At 46.7% G+C, this 18,105-nt stretch overlaps 1 protein-coding gene and 1 long non-coding RNA gene across 5 annotated transcripts in view; one reads left to right on the forward strand and one right to left on the reverse strand.

Annotated features, from left to right (window-relative positions):
- Positions 1–18,105, forward strand: part of EDA (ectodysplasin A) — a 196,000-nt gene that overhangs the window by 60,820 nt on the left and 117,075 nt on the right. The window lies entirely within an intron of this gene.
- On the reverse strand, positions 1,317–3,064 carry LOC149523653 (uncharacterized). The gene is made up of 3 exons (XR_016350564.1): positions 2,931–3,064; positions 1,961–2,034; positions 1,317–1,455 (listed from the first exon to the last, which is right to left on the reverse strand). It is a non-coding gene; the product is annotated as an uncharacterized LOC149523653 (long non-coding RNA).

Consider the following 18,105-nt stretch of genomic DNA (forward strand, 5'->3'; position numbering starts at 1 on the left):
GACCCCATGCACTTGGGTCAACACAAGAGATCTCTGAGAGGCCCCGGAAACGACAGATGCAGGCAAGGTTTGAAATCAATCGAGCACCGTACTTCATCAGGCACCGAATACCCTTAAAAAAGGGTGTCTCTAACTCCTAAACCTGCATCGATACCAATGGCGCCATCCCCATTGGACTGACAGGCGCCGAGCACGTTCGGTATAGACAAGTCCTTAGAGGCTACGACTTCAAAAAAGTCATGCCCTGCGGAAGACTCAGCCTCTAAAGCTAAAAAGACCACAGTGTTGGTACCTACAGAACCGGTAGTGCAGACTATCCCTGTACCGGTATCAACAATGCATGCAAAGACAGCCCCCATGCTGACCCTGATTCCGACATTCATGGCACAGCGCTCTCTCACATCACACAAGGATCTAGCAATTGCCTCAATTCCAGGCACTCCTCTCTTTGGTGCTGATGGCATGCCAACATTACAAGGATCTAACAGATTGGCCACTTCATCTAGCTCTGTTCCTCCCTTCTCAAGTGAGGAAGATGAAGCTGAGGTGCAGAGTTGGCAGCCATTCCTGTGATTTCCACCCACTCCTTTTCCAATGACTTTTCAGGAATGGGTTCCATGAGCCCAAATGACAGCTCCTCCTGAATGGCTCCTTCAAAATCAGAGAGTCTCACCACAGGCACAGCAGATACCCTCTCACCACTCTGACACAACTCAAGAAGAGCTAGAGGACCCAGAGGACATCCCAGAAGAGGAGACAATGCCTTCAATGCATTTATCGTCATCTTTGCCAGGCGAGACTATTATGCTTCTACCCCCAAATACTGGAGACAACTTCAAATCTTTTCAGGACCTTTTTAAATGAGTAGCTGATTTGCTAGATATATCACTAGGAGAGGTGTCTAAGGTCCAAAATAGCTCTCAGACATTCTGTAAGCTTCCACTTCTTCAAAGATACCTCTACCCAATAAATGAGGTAATCTGGCAAACTCCTGCCTCCATCCCACCTTCTTCCAAAAGAGCAGACCGTAAGTATTACATTCCCACCAAAAAGACTGAATTTCTTTTCTCATACCCTGCTCCAAATTCACTGGTGGTGGAAGCAGTACATACTCATGAAAAGCAGATTCAATTCAAGTCTACTCCATATTATCAAGACTGGAAGAGACTGTACATCTTTGGCAGAAAAGCATATTCTTCTGCCTCACTACAATTGAGAATTGCTAATTACTCTGCTCTCTTATCAAAATACATGTACAACCTGTTTGAAAAAAATAGACTTTTTATTGCTCAGTTACCAGAAGAAAACAGACACACATACAGAGCTAATTTAGATGAAGGCTTGTTAATAGCAAAACCAGCATTCCGAGCTTCTCTTGACTCTGCAGACACATCCAGATCACTAGTGACCACTGTAATAATGCATCCAGCATCTTGGCTGCATCTCTCTGCGTTTCTGAAAGAAGTACAGACAACAGTAGAGGATTTAACCTTACCTAAAAGATTCTGGGGCAACTCTTAAAACCTTGAGGATGTATGTGCCACAGTCCAAAAATAAGGAGGGCCATTTTATGCCCAATGCTCCCAATCATCCACTGGTGGGGGACAGTGGAGAGACATAGCCCTCTCCACTCCCCCGAGCGACATGGCTGGGATTCAGGCTTGGTGGAGTGCAGCAGGCTCAGGCCAGGTCACCATTTCCTGCTGCTGTGGTGAGTGTGTGTGTGCACGGGGAGAGGGGGGGAAGGGGAAGGGGAGGCAGGCACTGGGCTCCCTATCAATCCCCCCAGGCCATGATGTTTGCAAAGGGATTTGGGGGAAGGAGTGCAAGGGTGGCAGGAGAGGGCAGAGTGGGAATGGGAAGAAGTGGGGCAAGAGTGGCGCAGGGCCAGGGTTTGGGGGAAGGAGTAGCATTGGGTCAGGGAGATTCAAAACTGAAGATTGCCGTAAAAAAAACCAACCTTCCACGCAAACTTCCATGTGTCTGGACCTTACAAAAACAAGGCACGCCATTTACAACATACACTTTGCTTCTCTACAGGAAAAAAAAGACACTAAACTGTTGAAATTCCTACATGCCGCAAGAGACCACCATTAGGGATGTCAACAATAGTCAACTAGATGATTAACCAATAAACCTAGGCTTATTGGTTAATCTTATCTACTATTCACATTCTCTCCCTCTTCCCCCCTTGCTGCCTCTGTATCAGGCAGCCCCACTGCTGATGGTTAGTGGGACCAGGACTATCAAATAGTTGTGTAACCATAAAGATTTAATGCAGTTACAGAACTGTTCAGTTGCCCAATAGCTAACATCCCTAGCCATAACAGTGGTATCCTTAACTCATCCAACAATATTGTTAATCTCTCCAGCTACACATTTAGGACAAGTTCTCTGCTGGGCCGTGTGCCTCACTACCACCATGCATATGATACAGTTCTGCAGTGACTTGGAAGCCTACTTTTGCCATCTCTGATTTGGAGTATTTCCACCAAGCCATTGAACAGGTCACTAACTCCCAGAAACCATCTTTCCAATGCTACAAGGAGGATTCTGCATGGACTTCTCCTAATGGAGAAACAACAAACTGGACTTCTAGCATAGAATGCTTCCACTGAAATGCACATGCTGAATAGTAGCATCACTGGCCATGTAACCCTAGCCATTCAGAATGCAGCACCATCCACAGCCTCAGAAACAACTTGGATATTATAATCAAAGCTGACAAAGAAGGTGCCATCGTTATCATGAATAGGGCAAATTGTAAACAGGAGGTGGTTAGGCAAGTCTCCAAAATCTCATTCTGCTCAGTGGGATCAGAGGATAGAGGCCTGTAGAAATTACACTGTGAAGGAACATAGGAACAAATCTACACTGACAAACCGCTGAAGCCCCAACCAAGAGTATTCTGTTCCCCAAGATTCATAAACCTGGAAATCCTGGACTCCCCATCATGTCAGACATTGGCACTCTGACAGTAGGATTGTCTGGCTTTTTGTACGCTCTCCTCAGGCCCTATGCTACCACCACTCCTAGCTATCTTGAAGACACCACTGACTTCCTGAAGAAATGATAGTCCATTGGTGATCTTCCAGAAGACACCATTCTGGTTACTATGGGTGTAGAATTCCTCTACACCAACATTCCACACTTGGGCTATGTCTAGATAGCAGTGCTTTTCCAGGATCCCAGAAAAGCAATGCTGCGTCCAAGAAAAAAATTTCAGAAAAGCGGACATGCTCTTTTGCCATCCCTGTAAACCTCATTCTATGAGGCATGAGGGATGTGTCGAAAGAGCACGCTCTATCCGAAATTTGGCATCATGAAGACGTGCCAAATTTCAGAAAAGCCTCCTTTGAAAGAACATTGGAAAAAGATACGCCATTTGCGGTACTCAAATGGCGTATCTTTTTCTGATTTAACTCTTCAGTGTAGACATAGCCTTGGATTATGTGCCATCAGGAACCGTATCCCCCAATGGTGTCATGCTGGCTGAGCTATGTGACTTTGTTCTCACCCATAACTATTTCAGATTTCGGGATGGTTTATCCTTTCAGGTCAGTGGCACTGTTAGGGGTACCTGCATGGCCCCACTGTATTGCAACATTTTTATGGCTGTCTTAGAACAACACTTCCTCAGCTATCATTCCCAAGTGCCCCTTCTCTATTTGTGATAATGAAATCTTCAGCCTCTGGACCTATGGGAAAGAGGCCCTTAAAGAATTTCATTGGGATTTCAATAATTTCCACCCCGCCATCAACCTCAGCCTGAACTAGTTCACATAGGAGATCCACTTTCTAAACACTACATTGCAAATAAATGGTCATATAAACACGATGGCTGTGTTTAGACTGGCAAGTTTTTCCACAAAAGCACTTGCTTTTGCAGAAAAACTTGCCAGCTGTCTACACTGGCCGCTTGAATTTCCGCAAGAACACTGACGATCTCATGTAAGAAATCAGTGCTTCTTGTGGAAATACAATGTTACTCCCGTTCGGGCAAAAGTGTAGACAGCTCAGATTTGTTTTGCGCAAAAAAGCCCCGATGGCGAAAATGGTCAAAAGCATCCGTGCCAATCTAGATGCTCTTTTCCGCAAATGCTTTTAACAGAAAAGCTTTTATGTTAAAAGCATTTGCGGAAAATCATGCCAGTCTAGACATAGCCGATCTGATACTGGAAACCTACTTATCTACCTGCCTCCAGATTTTATCCAGAACACATCACATGATTTATTGTCTGTAGCTAAGCCCTAAAATACAACTGTATTTGCTCCAATCCTACAGAGATAAACATCTACAGGATCTCTATCAACTGTTCTTAAAACTATAATACCCATTTAGGGAAGTGAAGAAACAGATTCACAGAGGCTGGTGAGTACCCAGAAGTCACTTACTACAGGACAGACCCAACAAAGAAAGCAACAGAACCACTGGCCATTACTTACAGCCCACAGCTAAAATGTCTCCCACACATAATCACGGATCTACACTTTATCCTAGATGATCCCAGACCTTGGGATGCAGACCAATCCCCATTTACAGACAGTCTCTCCCTCCCCTTCCCCCCCCCCCCCCCCACAACCTGAAGCAAATACATACCACACAAAAGAAACATTAACCCAGGAACCAATCCCTGCAACAAACCATGCCAGTTCTGTCCACATATCTACCCTAGTGACACTATCATAGAACCTAACTACAGCTCATTCACCTGCACATCTACTAATGTTATATATGCCATCATGTGCTACCAATTCCCCCCCGCCATGTATATTGGTCAAACAGGATTGTCTTTATACACAGGAATAAATGGACATAAATCAGACATCAAGAACAATATCATTCAAAAAACAGTAGAAGAGCACTTTAGCCATAAGTAGAATGTAGCTTGCATATGTTATTTTTTATTAAATTAAGTATCTGTCTATCATGTAAACAGCAGCCTTATCTCCATTTAGAGGATTTCATAGGCTTCTCTATAGAGTGGACTAAATCTTAATAGAGTGTATCCTGAGTACCCTTCTCCCTGCCAGTTAAAGTCACTTAACATTCCTGTGGCAAGTGCAACAATTACTTACCTGGAAAAGTGTTTAATGTATTTTTAAAAATTTTCCAGTAGCTATACTGTACAAGATGGAGAGCAGCTCCATCTGTACAAGATGTGATACACAATGAAAATTAGTTGTCTAAAGCTTGCATTATACAGTGCATAATGCCCTGTCTCCATCTTGTCAGTAAAACTATTACTTTCTTTCCTTGATTGTTTATATCCATTCATACCCTTTCAGACGCCAGATGATGTTCAGTGTAATGCCATTATCCAGCTTCTACATATAGAGAGGTGGCCAACCTGCAGCTCTTGAGCCACATGCAGCTCTTTGATTAAAAAATGCAGCTCCTGCTGCTTCTGAGCTGAGTGTCCTGACTGCTCAGGCCGGCCGCTTTGTGCACGGCGTCCCAGCGTGTGCTCACAGCCGGCTGCTCTGAGCATAGCATCCCAGCATGTGCTCACAACTGGCCGTGCAGCGCATGCGCCCCAGCACCTGCCTGTTTTCCCCCAGGCTTTGTCTCTTTCTTCTGACATAGAGGGAGATTACATTGGACAGTTGGGTCCTGGCCACCATCCACTGTGGCTATACCCTCCAGCTCTCTTCTATGCCCCCTTCACACACTCTGCTCCCATCCCGCTTCATGGATCCTTCTCACTAGCAACTCCTTGAACAGGAGCTCTCCCAGTTGCTCCAGGTGGGAGCAGTGGAGAGAATACTACCAGAGTTCGAGAACAGAGGTTTCTACTCTCATTACTTCCTTATTCCTAAGGCAAAGGAGGGCTTATGACCTAAACTAGACTTGTGAGGCCTCAACAAGTACGTGGCCCACTTCAAGTTCCGCATAGTCTCCCTGGCCAAAATTATCCCTGAACTGGATCTCCGTCTTCGAGGGCCACAAGTGATTCCTGAGATTTGTTATTACAATGAAACACTTCCTATTTGCAGTCCTCCCCTTTGGTTTGTCTACAGCCCCCATAGTCTTTATCGAGTGCATGTCAGTAGTGGTGGCATATATGAGGTATCAGGGCATCCAAGCATACCCTTACCTGGACGACTGGCTAGTTAAAGGGCTGTCCAAAAGGAAGGTTCTGCAGGACATCTGCCTTCTTCTGGACATGTGCTGTCAGCTCAGCCTCCTGATAAACAAAAAAATCCCTCCTGGTGCCTGCCCAGAAGAGTTCATAGAAGAGTCCTGGTCTCCACTATGGCCAGAGCATCCCTTCCCTAGGAGAGATTCAAGGTGCTCTCCACCCTCGTTCGTCAGCTAACACTCGCCTCCATGACTATAGTGTGAGTGTGTTTACAGATCCTGGACCATATTGCAGCCTGCACATATGTGCTGCTCCTCGCCAGACTCACAATGAGGCCCCTCCAGCTATGGCTGGCCTCAGTTCACTCCACCTGATAGTATGGTTCATCAGTGGCTGAAACTGCAGGGGCTGGCATGTTCAGGAGATATATAGCGTATCTTCCTTGAGAATCATAAATCCTCAATGCAATCCACTTACGTGGCTAAATGGACCTGTTTCTCCACATGGGCACAGAAAATGGCAGGTGCTTCCAGTCCAGGAGATCCTAGACTACCTGCTGTCCCTGAAACAGCAGAGCCTAGCCTTGGCCACCATCAAGATCTACTTGGTGGCTTTCTCTGCCTTTTACCTGCTTCTGCAAGGTCACTCGGTTTTCTCCTATGGCGTCACCTCTCAGTTTCTAAGAGGCTTGCAGAGGCACTACCCCCAGGTTAGGGACCCACACCTGGAGTGGGACCTGAACCTGGTCCTGGCAAGGCTCATGGGTCCCCTGTTTGAGCAGTTAACTACATGCCCCCTATTGCTAGTCTCCTTCAAGGTGGCCTTCCTGATTGCCATTACCTCGGCTAGAAGGGTATTGAAGTTCCGAGTGTTGATGTTGCAACCTCTATATACCTGGTTCTTCAACCACAAGGTCCATCTATGGCTGCACCTGGCCTTTCTCCCCAAGGTGGTCTCTGCCTTCCATGTAGACCACAACATTTTTCTGCCAGTCTTTATGTGAACAATGAGAAGAGGCACTTCTACTCACTCAATCTGCATCGAGTGCTGGGTTTTTACCTGGAGAGGATACATAGCTCTACACAACTGTTTGTGGCCTATAAGGAGCATTGGAGGGGTTCCCTTAGCTTCTCCCAATGACTGTCTAAACGGATTACTTCCTGCATCGGTGTGTGCTATGAGTTAGTGCAGGCCCAGCCAACAAAGTTGATTAGGGCCCACTCCATTAAGTCTCAAACTTACTTCTCGCATGTCCCAGTCCAGGATATTTCTAGGACAGTGGCATGGTCTTTGGTACATACTGTCACATCTCATTATGCCATCATGTAGCAGACCAGAGGGAATGTCACATTGGCTGGGCTATTTTGCAGTCTGAATTTACATAACTCCTACCCAACCTCCACAGATCCTTCTTACAGTCACTATGTTGAACAGACATGAGCAATCGCTCAAAAAAGAAAAGGCAATTACCTGTTCTGTAACTCGTGTTCTTTGAGATGTGTCGCTCATTCCATTCAACCTCCCACCCCTCTCCTCTCTGTTGGAGTTCCAGCAAGAAGGAACTGAGGAGGGAGGATCTGGGGGATGTCCTATATAGCGTGGATACTGCTATAGTGAAAAACTTCCTGTACGGATGCATGTGGCAGGTACACACACACCTATGTTGAATGGATGTGAGCAACACATCTTGAAGAACACCGGTTAAAGAACAGTTAACTGTTTTTTTCTCATGGAAATGGGGGAAACACTCAAAATCTGTTTAGACAAAAGAATATCGGCTTGTCTGCAGAAGACATCCAGGTTTCTCTGTAAGCTTTGTTTTTCACTGCTTGTACTACAGAAACTGAGCCCTCTAAAGATCAGAGACAAGCAGTAAAACCTCGCCAATATCTGGTTTTACCTTGATTTGGCCTAATGTGTCATAGAAGATGCTATGTAAAACACCAGCTTCATGCTCTATGGCAGTGGTCTCCAACCTTTTTACACCCAAGATCACTTTTTAAATGACAGACCAAGCCAAGAGCTACCACCCCGCCCCTTCCTTGAAGCCCCACCCTCTCTAGTCTCCTCCTCTCCATCACTTGCTATCCCCAATCCTTATACTGCTACTTTAAAAAAAAATCACACCATTTCTCGCAGCTACTCACCTGTGCTGTTGCTCGGTGAGTAGCTGCTCCTCAAATGAGAGAGTTCAGAGAGGGCTCAAGAGCTACTGGTTGGTGACCACGGCTCTATGGCTTTGTCAATTACTAGTAGAAGATTCCAATAACCAAAGTTAGGGTCTGCATATCATTCTCCAAAGTGAAGTTGACAGTCCTTGGTCCTTAGAGAGGTGTTTGTTTGAAAAGTTCGGGGTAGGGAATGTTGTAAAAAATTAAGCATTTATTAAGCATAATTGTGTTGCTTATTTTGAGTATATTTCATAATTAGCTTATTTCGTGATTTGGCACTGTCTGCACACCACCAAATTTTGAAATAAACAGCTATTCCAATAAGGCCCCTTAATCCTCATGGAGTGAAGTTTACAGGAACATCAGAGTAGGGCTCCCGTTATTTCAAAAGGTATTTTGAAATAATGGGCGTGCTGTCAAGACATGGAATAGCTATTTTGGGATACCAGAAGTATCCTGAAATCATCAAATCCAACCCCCTGCTAAAAGCAGGACCGATCCCAACTAAATCATTCTATCCAGGGCTTTGTCAAGCCAGGATTTATAAACCTCTAAGGATGGAGATTCCAACTCTCCCTAGGTAACCCATTCCAGTATTTCACCACTCTCCTAGTGAAATAGTTTTTCCTAATATCCAACCTAGACCTCTATCACCGCAACTTGAGACCATTGCTCCTCATTCTGTCATCTGTCACAACTGTCACAACTGAGAATAGCCGCTCTCCGTCCTCTTTGGAACTCCTCCAACAGGAAGTTGAAGGCTACTATCAAATCCCTCTCACTCTTCTGTAGACTAAATAAGCCCAAATCCCTCAGCCTCTCCTCGTAAGTCATGTGCTCCAGCTTTATAATTTTTTTGCCCTCCACTGGACTTTCTACAAAGCAACCCCATCCTTTCTGTAAATAGTCGGGGAGGGAGGGGAGCAGAACTGGATGCAATACTCCAGGGGTGGCCACACCAGAGCTGAATAAAAGGAAATAATCACTTCTTCAAGTGATGTCCCCATGGGTGCTCTATTCTGGGCGCTGGTGTGGTGCCCAGGCTTTAAGTGCTGTGACTTGTGCAGAGAGGCTATGCCATCTTCAGATGGCCATTCAACCTGTATAAAATGCTTCAGTGAGGCACACATAATGCAAAAATGCTCGCATTACTCCAATGTGACTGAGACAGCTCCCCGAGACCATGCTAATAGACTGAAGACTTATCTTTATGAGAAGTCTCTCCAGCCTGTGCGAGACAACTCGCTATCCTTCTCCAAAGACACAGACAAACCAAGAGGTATGGACAAAGTTCATCCCTCCACCTTGTTTGACAAGGCAAAGACAAAACCCCGGGTTCCTCCGGCAAAAACACTGCCTCCGCCACCAAGCTCATCTAGAGTGAGCATGGGCGACACGTCCTGCACCTCAGGCACAGTACCACCTAACAACTCAGCACTGTCCAAGAGAGCTCCTTCTGAGCCCAAGCAGAAGTCGTTGGCACCAACAGCACCGTCAGCACCACCTTCCACTGCGTCAACTAACCATCACAAGTCGGTGCACAAGATGGCAAGGGAGACAGCACCAGATATGGCACCAAAGAGACCCCGTACCAAGCTGCCTCCACCTCAGGTACCAACTCCAATGCCGTCCTTGGCACTGTTGGCAATGCCCATGACACACACCACCTTGGCACAGTTGCATGAGCGCCTGTTATCGACAGCTCACACTTCCTCGGCACTACCCTCACCAGTTTCATCAGTGCGCTCTATACACTCGCCTAGGTCACTTTCTCTATCGCTTTTTCTTAGTAACACAGGCAGCGGGCAGCATAGCCGTTTCTCGTCACAACACTCCAGCCCCACTCAGTGACATCCACTGTGGGAGCATTGCTCCATGAAGTCATTGCATCCTCCTCCGTCACCTCACTGGCATTCTCACCATTGGCTGTATCCACCACCTCCTTACCCGGGCCAATGGTATCCTTGGGACACTTGGTCCTCCCACAGGTGTTACCACACTGCTCATTCCATACCTTACTCTCCTTAGCCTACACCCAGGGACACCGCACCGAACTCCCCAGAACACCCACAGTCACCAGAGGAAAACTCCCTCTCCAAAAGAAAAGAGAGAGCACCGTTCCAGAATTCCTCTTTAACACCGGATGAGCCCATCATTCCCACCACTGCACCCCGACAGATGACACTAAATAGTTTCAGTCAAGCCCACCAACAAAAGGGCCTACCACAAATATTTTTCCTATCAAAGTGACTTTTTGTTTTCACATACACCTCTTAACTCCCGAGTAGTTGACTCGGTCTGTCACAAAACAACATAACATGAGATCAACTCCCCAGGATAAGGACCATATGCTTGCCCAGTATGATTACAACAACTATTCCAAGTTGCAAGAGTTTTCCCAGTTCCTTCTAGAACATAAAAGACCACAGCTCCATAATATAATTCTGGAGGCACACACTGTTGCCCATGCTGCAATGGACATGGCTGACACCACAGTTTGTACCACCGCAACAGCCATTGTCATGCACAGAGCCTCCTGGCTCCAAGCATCGGGCATACCTGCAACAAAGGATGGAAGACCTCCCCTTAGATAAGACCAATCTATTCACAGCCAAGACTGATGAAGTCCTATATTCTTTGAAGGATTCCTGGACCACTTTACAGACTTTACCATGTATGTACAACCTAATAAGAGGCTCAAATATAACTATTCCAAACCGAGAGAGTCATCCAGATAACCACCCTGCTACAACTTGACGCAGAAACATAGGCAGCAGAGACACAAACAACAGCAACAGACCACAACGATCCAACCTTCATTTTCCAAACAACAAATCTGAGGGTTTGGTCAAGACCCAGAGAAAAATCCCTACAGTTGTGACACCATCATCTACACGCCTTCAGTTTACCCACCATCTAAGGTCCTTTCTACATCAATGGACTCAAATAACATCAGACTGATGGGTACTAGAGGTCATCAGAGTGGGCTACTCCATCCTGTTCATTTCCATTTTCCCTTCCCCATTCCCCCTCCGTGTCCCTCTTCAGGGACCCCTCTCACAAGGTCCTGCTCCAGCAAGAGGTCCAACACCTCCTACAAATGGGAGCAATAAAGCCAGTGTCAGCAGCTTTCCAGGGAAGGATCTTCTACTCAAAGTATTTTCCTAACAGAAGAAAAACAGCGGATGGAGGCCCATTTTAGACCTCAGAAAACTCAACAAGTACATAACATGCAGAAGATTCAAGATGGTGACGCTAGCAACAATTATACCTTCATTGCACCACAGTGATTGGCTCTCAGCTCTTGACCTACAATCTGCATATTTCTACATCATGATTCACCCAGCACACAGACGGTTTTTACACTTTATAGTCGGCAATTCCATCAACTAGTTGACTAGCTGATCAAATGCCATTTAACATCCCTATACACTATTGACAATAAAGATAAAAGCAACACAAGTGTTTTATATGAGGTTTCATTCGTACAGTGTGTCTAACACTGGTGTTATTGAGACTACACTCTGTATTCAAAGCAGCAATTTGTAAGTCTGGAAAAAAATAATGGGTTTATTGGATATATACTCATGTTGTCCTTCTGTAGTTTTCTAATTTAATAATACTACAGGATTCCTGATTTTTACTGTTTTACTGGGACTATAAGACATGAATTTTGTTAAACATGGTTTTCAAAAGCAAAGGTTGCACACTTATTGCATGGCATACTTTGAATACGTACTATTGATGGTTTCACTAACTGACTCATGATTCATGGGTTTTTATATTCCTGCTCACATAGTGCATAAATCTATTGGGGATGGGCCTAATCAATGAAGATGAGATCCAGAACTGGGTTTCCTAAAAATGCAGGAAGTTTGGAACTACTCTTGAGTTCAAACCCATTTCTAATGATTTCTCAAAGAAAAACAAGTAAATCATTTGGTAAAATGCATTTACTCACATTTCTTCCTGCCTCTCTGAAGGAGGAGTTAATTGAAAATGTTTGCAAGCAGTTTGTGTTACTTGTTATGTGCTTCAATATTCACAAAAATTGTTATGAGTGTTAAGGAACCTCAGGATCTCTTGCAAAAAGTGAGTGTTCTGCTTAAAGAGACTTAGTTGTTGTCACACTCACTCCGACACTATATACTCCCCTACCAACATACAAACCCTCTTTCTCATGTAGTTACTTCTTGGTACTTTGTGTTTAAATGTTCAATGCACCTATATTCTCTGGAATTTTATTCTTTCAAAGTTCGTTAAGGGATACAGTACTATTTAATTTTGTGACTCATCTGTACATTTCATAATTTTATTTCTCTTATGTTTAAGTTTAATTCTGGCTGGAGTAGTTATCATTATTACTTTAATTACTTTATTGCGCTTTGTCATTCCTTATTTAAAGTGGTAAAATAAAATAATCATATCCTTCTGGAATATAAATTTAGCCTCACCTTAGTGTTGCCAATTTAAAAAAATAATAACAAAGTACATAACTTTAGATATTGTAAAGATGAAGGTTGCTTATCTTTAGTTATAGCTGTAAAATAACTTAAAAGTCATCCAAAAATAAATGCTGATACTGATAGTAACAGTGGAGCCACATGTTAGTAGGTCAAGTACATTGGTTGTGATTGGTAAATATAAATTCCAAATAATTAGAAAAATAAATTCCCATTCTTAATAAAAGAGAAAAAACCCTTAGTCACATATGTTAAAATTAATACTTTTTAGTAGAGTAAAAACCAGTTGACTAAAATAGAATAAATAATGGCAGCAACACAGTGTGTCTATTGGAGGAACTAAGTATATATTAACCAGATTTTATGTTTTTCTTATCTCAGCGAAAGATAATGTCCAAAGTATCAAACTTGTATTTCTGATATCTGCCTTAAAACTTCAGAACTGATACCTTATTTGTCATCTGAAGAAGTAAATTGTACCCATGAAAGCTCATGATACTATCTATCTATTTTTGGTTAGTCTCTAAGCCCTGGTCTACAGTAGGGAGTTATTTTGAAATTACTCCCCCTATTTTGAAATAAGTGGAGCCTCCATTATTGCCAAACAAGAAGCTGGTTATTTTGAAATAACTCCTGCTTTCCACAAGGAATAACACATATTTCAAAGTAGTTATTTCAAAATAGCAGTAGTGTACACGTTCCACTGCTGCTCCTCAGAGTCATTCAAAGTAATTGCTCCCCAGTGCTTCTTGGGGCTCTAAGTTGAAGTAGTGCACCCACATTAAGGGAGCCTGCCTTCAATTAATTTTAAAGCTTCCCTGTAGTGTGGACATGTTATTTCAAAATAGTTATTTTGGTAGTTATCATTTCAAAATAAGTTTCTTTGAAATGATTTTCTAGGGTAGATATGCCTTAAAAAAAATCTGTGGTCCTGAAGAACCTTAAGTTTTTTTTTGTTTTTTGTTTTTTTTTTTAGTAACAGAGTAACATAGCTACCCCTCTGAGACTCTGATGCCTCAAGGTTCGGGATTGGGAATATATTATTTCTTGATTGTTCTAAATTTAGATAGGAATTTAAACTATGGCTTTAAATGGTCTTTATAATCATAAATTAGATACAGTGCTCCTGTTAACTTAGAAATTAGCTATCTGCAAAAAAGCCTCAAGTTCTCAGGTGCTTGAGTAGCCCCTTAAATCACAGTTAAAGTTGCTACCAAGCAGCAATGCAGAAGTACCGTATTTTCCGGCATATAAGATGACTTTTTATACTAAAAAACATCCCCCAAAAATCGGGGGTCGTCTTATACACCGGGTATAAACATACTGTAGCTTCAGCTACATACAGAACGTCCCTATGCTGATACTGTATGTACCGCGCTGAGCCAATCACGGCAAGCGGTGTCATCTATTAATGCATACAAAGCCTGCTCGGATTGGCTGAGTCAGAGAGGCGGGCTATTACAACCTTTGCCTTGGGAAATGAGAGGAGCATGCAAGGGCTGGGACAATTGGAGGATGTCGATTGAAGCCCGGGGTGCCAAAATACAAGTTTGCCCAGGATGCCATTCTCCTGAAAGCTGAGCTTAGATGTACTTCTCCTTCGTTTGATTCTGGAGCAAAGGTTGTAACAAAGCGCAGTAGGGTAGCTGGCTGCTGTCAAGGATTGCTATAATGGGAATCGAGAAGTTCAAAGCTCTCCCTTTCCTCCCCACTGTTGCTCTCTGAGGGTCTGATCCTGCATCACCGAAGTTCAAAGGGAATTTTGTCAGTGGCTTCATTAGGCACTGGATCAAACCTCAAAAGAAAGCAAGGAAAAAGATGTATGTTTTTGTAGTGTCTTCACCACCTATAGAGTATGAGGCAGCCAAAACCCTTGGCACACCTTCTCAGATGGTGAAACATCTAACTTCCTGGTCCCATTCCCAGCAACACTGTCATTACATATTGTCAGCGCAAAAGTGTTTAATGGTGTATAGAATGCAGAGCAGTGTCAAATAAATTGGATATAGAATTAAATAGGAAGAAAGGTGTTCTGCCCTGGCTGTATTATATTGCGTATGTAATACAGTGAAAATTTCCAACTTAACATATTCTAAACTGCTGAATAATTTCCTGTGTGCCACATAAAAAGAGCCTTACTATAGAATTTAGGTCTAGTTTATTTGGTCATATTTGTCAAGTATATCTGTGTTGACTTAAACTTTTCATATTAATAGTTTTCTTTGTAAGATTATTTTATCAGATCCAATTAACTACATCATTAAGAGGATATTTAACAGATATACACTTACAAACAATAACTTACTGTATCCCAACAGTTTCATAGAACAGTGGGAGTGCATTAATAAAATGTGCAGATACAACAAAGTCCATGTGCAGAATGAATTTTGTTTATATGCACCAAAATGGAGATGATGTATGACAGCTGAGGGGTTCAAAGTGTGGGAAGAGACTCAGGGTTGGGGGTAGATGAAGGCCATGTCGGTTGTGGGCTCTGGGGTGAGGCTGAGGGATGAAGGATTTGGGGTGCAGGGATTTGTAGTGCAGGAGCAGGCTCAGGGCAGGAAGTTGGGGTGGCAGTGCAAGGTCTGGGTGAGAGTGCTGGTGGAGCGGGCTTAGGGCTATGAATCTGGGTTGGGGTGTGGGATCTGGAAGTGAGTTAGGGTACATCTACACTACAGCGCTAATTCGAACTAACTTAGTTAATTCGAATTAGTTAGTTCGAATTAGCTTAGTTCGAACTAACGCATCTAGACCTAAAAACTAGTTCGAATTAGCGTTTTGCTAATTCGAACTAGCGCGTCCACACTGATTGGACGCAGGGGGGCATTTAAGGGCGGCTGAAACCAGTTCCGGCAGGGCATCAGGTCAGTAGTTGCGTTGTGTGGCTGCTGTCTGAGGCTATCTGAGGCTCGTACTTAAAGGGACCCCCCTGGACAGCCAGTTCTCAGCTTTTCCTGCTTGCTTGCCAACCTCGCCAAGGGACAGCAAAGCGTTGGTCTCTGTGCCCGTCTGTGTCGGTGCTTCCCTTCGGGGCCGCCGCCGCAGGTGGCAACATGGACCCAAAGCTCGCCCTGCACCTTCTGGTGCACTTTCTGGACTTGCTGCTGCAAGCCTGCCAGCAATGGCTGGAGGCTGCCTGGCACCACCTGGTGCACGTCAGCCCCCTGCCTTTCCACCTGGCCGCCCTGGGGGCCGTGGAGGAGCCGTGGCAGCGCCCCGGCACCGGCGTGCCTCGCTGCATCTGGCGTCTGGACACCAGCAGCGACTGGTGGGACCGCATCGTCCTGGAGCGCTGGGAAGACCAACAGTGGAACCAGAACTTCAGGATGAGGAGGGACACCTTCCTGGAGCTCTGCGAGTGGCTCGCCCCTGCTCTGCGCAGAAGGGACACTTGCATGAGGCCCGCCATCCCCCTCCAGAAGCAGGTGGCCATCGCCCTCTGGAAGCTCTCCACGCCGGACAGCTACCAATCCGTCGGGAACCAGTTCGGCGTGGGGAGATCCACCGTCGGAGCGGTGCTCATGCAGGTATGGCACTTGTCAGCCACTGCACCAGGAGGGGAGGGGGGCTGCAAGGAGGGGATGGGCCGCCCCAGGGACAAAGGGGGGGCGGGAGGAGGCGAAAGCGCCCCGTACCGGAGGGGTCGGTCTGTCCCGGCCATACTACACACCGCCAGGGGGGTTGCTTCCGGGAGTGGGGCGCGGGGCACTGCCAGGTCACAGATGCTCCCAGCCACCCTGGCGTCCCACTGATTGGCGCTTTGCTGTGTCTCTCTCTGCAGGTGGTCAAGGCCATCAACCGGATGCTGCTCCGCAGGGTGGTTCGCCTCGCCGACCCAGACGCCGTCATCCGGGGATTCGGCGTTCTCGGCTTCCCCAACTGCGGGGGGGCCATCGACGGGATGCACATCCCCATCTGTGCCCCGGAACACCAGGCGTCCCGTTATGTGAACCACAAGGGGTACTTCTCCATCCTCCTGCAGGCCGTGTGAGACCACCGGGGACAGTACACGGACATTAATGTGGGCTGGTCCGGCAAAGCACACGACGCCTGGGTGTACCGCAACTCCTCCGTGTGCCAATGGCTGCAGGACGGGACCTTCTTCCCCGACCGCCACATCAGGGTCGGGGACGTGGACATGCCCGTGTGCCTGGTGGGGGATGCCGCCTACCCACTGCAGCCGTGGCTGATGAAGCCCTACACGGGGCACCTCAATCCCTCCCGCCAGGCCTTCAATGCCAGGCTGACCAGGGCCCGCATCGTGGTGGAGGGGGCCTTCGGGCGACTGAAAGCCCGCTTGCGATGCCTCCTCACCCGTCTGGACCTGGCCGAGCACAATATCCCTCCCGTGGTGGCAGCATGTTGTGTGCTCCACAATTTGTGTGAGCGAAAGGGGGAGGCTTTCCTGCCAGCCTGGATGGCTGAGGCTGACTGCATGGCTGGCCACTATGGTCAGCCCCGCACCACCGCCATCTGGGAAGCCCAGCAGGGGGCCGTCCGGATCCGGAAAGCCCTGCGGGAGAGCTTCCTGGTGGTGGAGGAGGACTGACCTCTCCCTTGCATGCCCCACTGGGGCCTTCTTCCACCCTACCCCCCTTCCCCTTTCTCCTTCCTACCTACTGTAAAATAAAGACACCTGTTTTTCAAACAAAAACGTCTGTTTATTTCACATAACTGGGGTGGGGGAAGGGAGGAATGAGGGTGGGAGAGGGGAGGGGGAAACCTGGGAGGAGGGAGCTGGAAGGGGAGGGAAGGGAGGAAGGGAAAGGAAAGCTCAGGGGTGGGAGTCCGGCTGCCTCTCCCGTCTCGCCACACTGCGGGTCCGGGGGCGTCGGTGGGAAATGGTTGTGGAGGGGGGGCAGGAGGGACGGGGTGTGGAGGAAGCAGGAACGAGAGCAGGAGAGGGAGCAGGGGGAGCAGGAGAAGCAGGGAGAGCAGCAGGGGGAGCAGGAGCAGGAGGAATTGGGAAGCGGTCGAGCAGGCTCTGGAGGTGGCCTCGCAGGGCACGGCCCTGCTCCTCCAGGGCCTCCAAACTCCTCCGGCGCAACCTCAGGTCCTCCTGGACCCAGTGGTCCTGGGTGCGGAGCTGGTGATCCAGGAACCGGAGGTGCCGCCTCTGGTGGTAGTCCTCATTCCTGGCTCTCCTGCTTGCCCGGGCACGGGCAGGTGCTGCAGGCGGTGTGGTGCGCCCTGCAGGCCCAGGTGCTGCGGCTGTGGTGCAACAAGACCAGCGGTCAATTACCCCAGGGGCCCAGGTGTGTGAAACCCAGCTCCCCTCTGCAAGGCCAGGGCCCCTGCATGATCCCCAGCTGCTGCTCCGTGGTGGGCAAGACCCAGGCGCACGGTCCCGGGGCTCCCTCTTGCCCCAGCCCCCCGTACACATAA

The sequence above is a fragment of the Pelodiscus sinensis genome, chromosome 13, assembly GCF_052426305.1.
Source record: "Pelodiscus sinensis isolate ZL-2025 chromosome 13, ASM5242630v1, whole genome shotgun sequence".
Classification (NCBI taxonomy): domain Eukaryota; kingdom Metazoa; phylum Chordata; order Testudines; family Trionychidae; genus Pelodiscus; species Pelodiscus sinensis.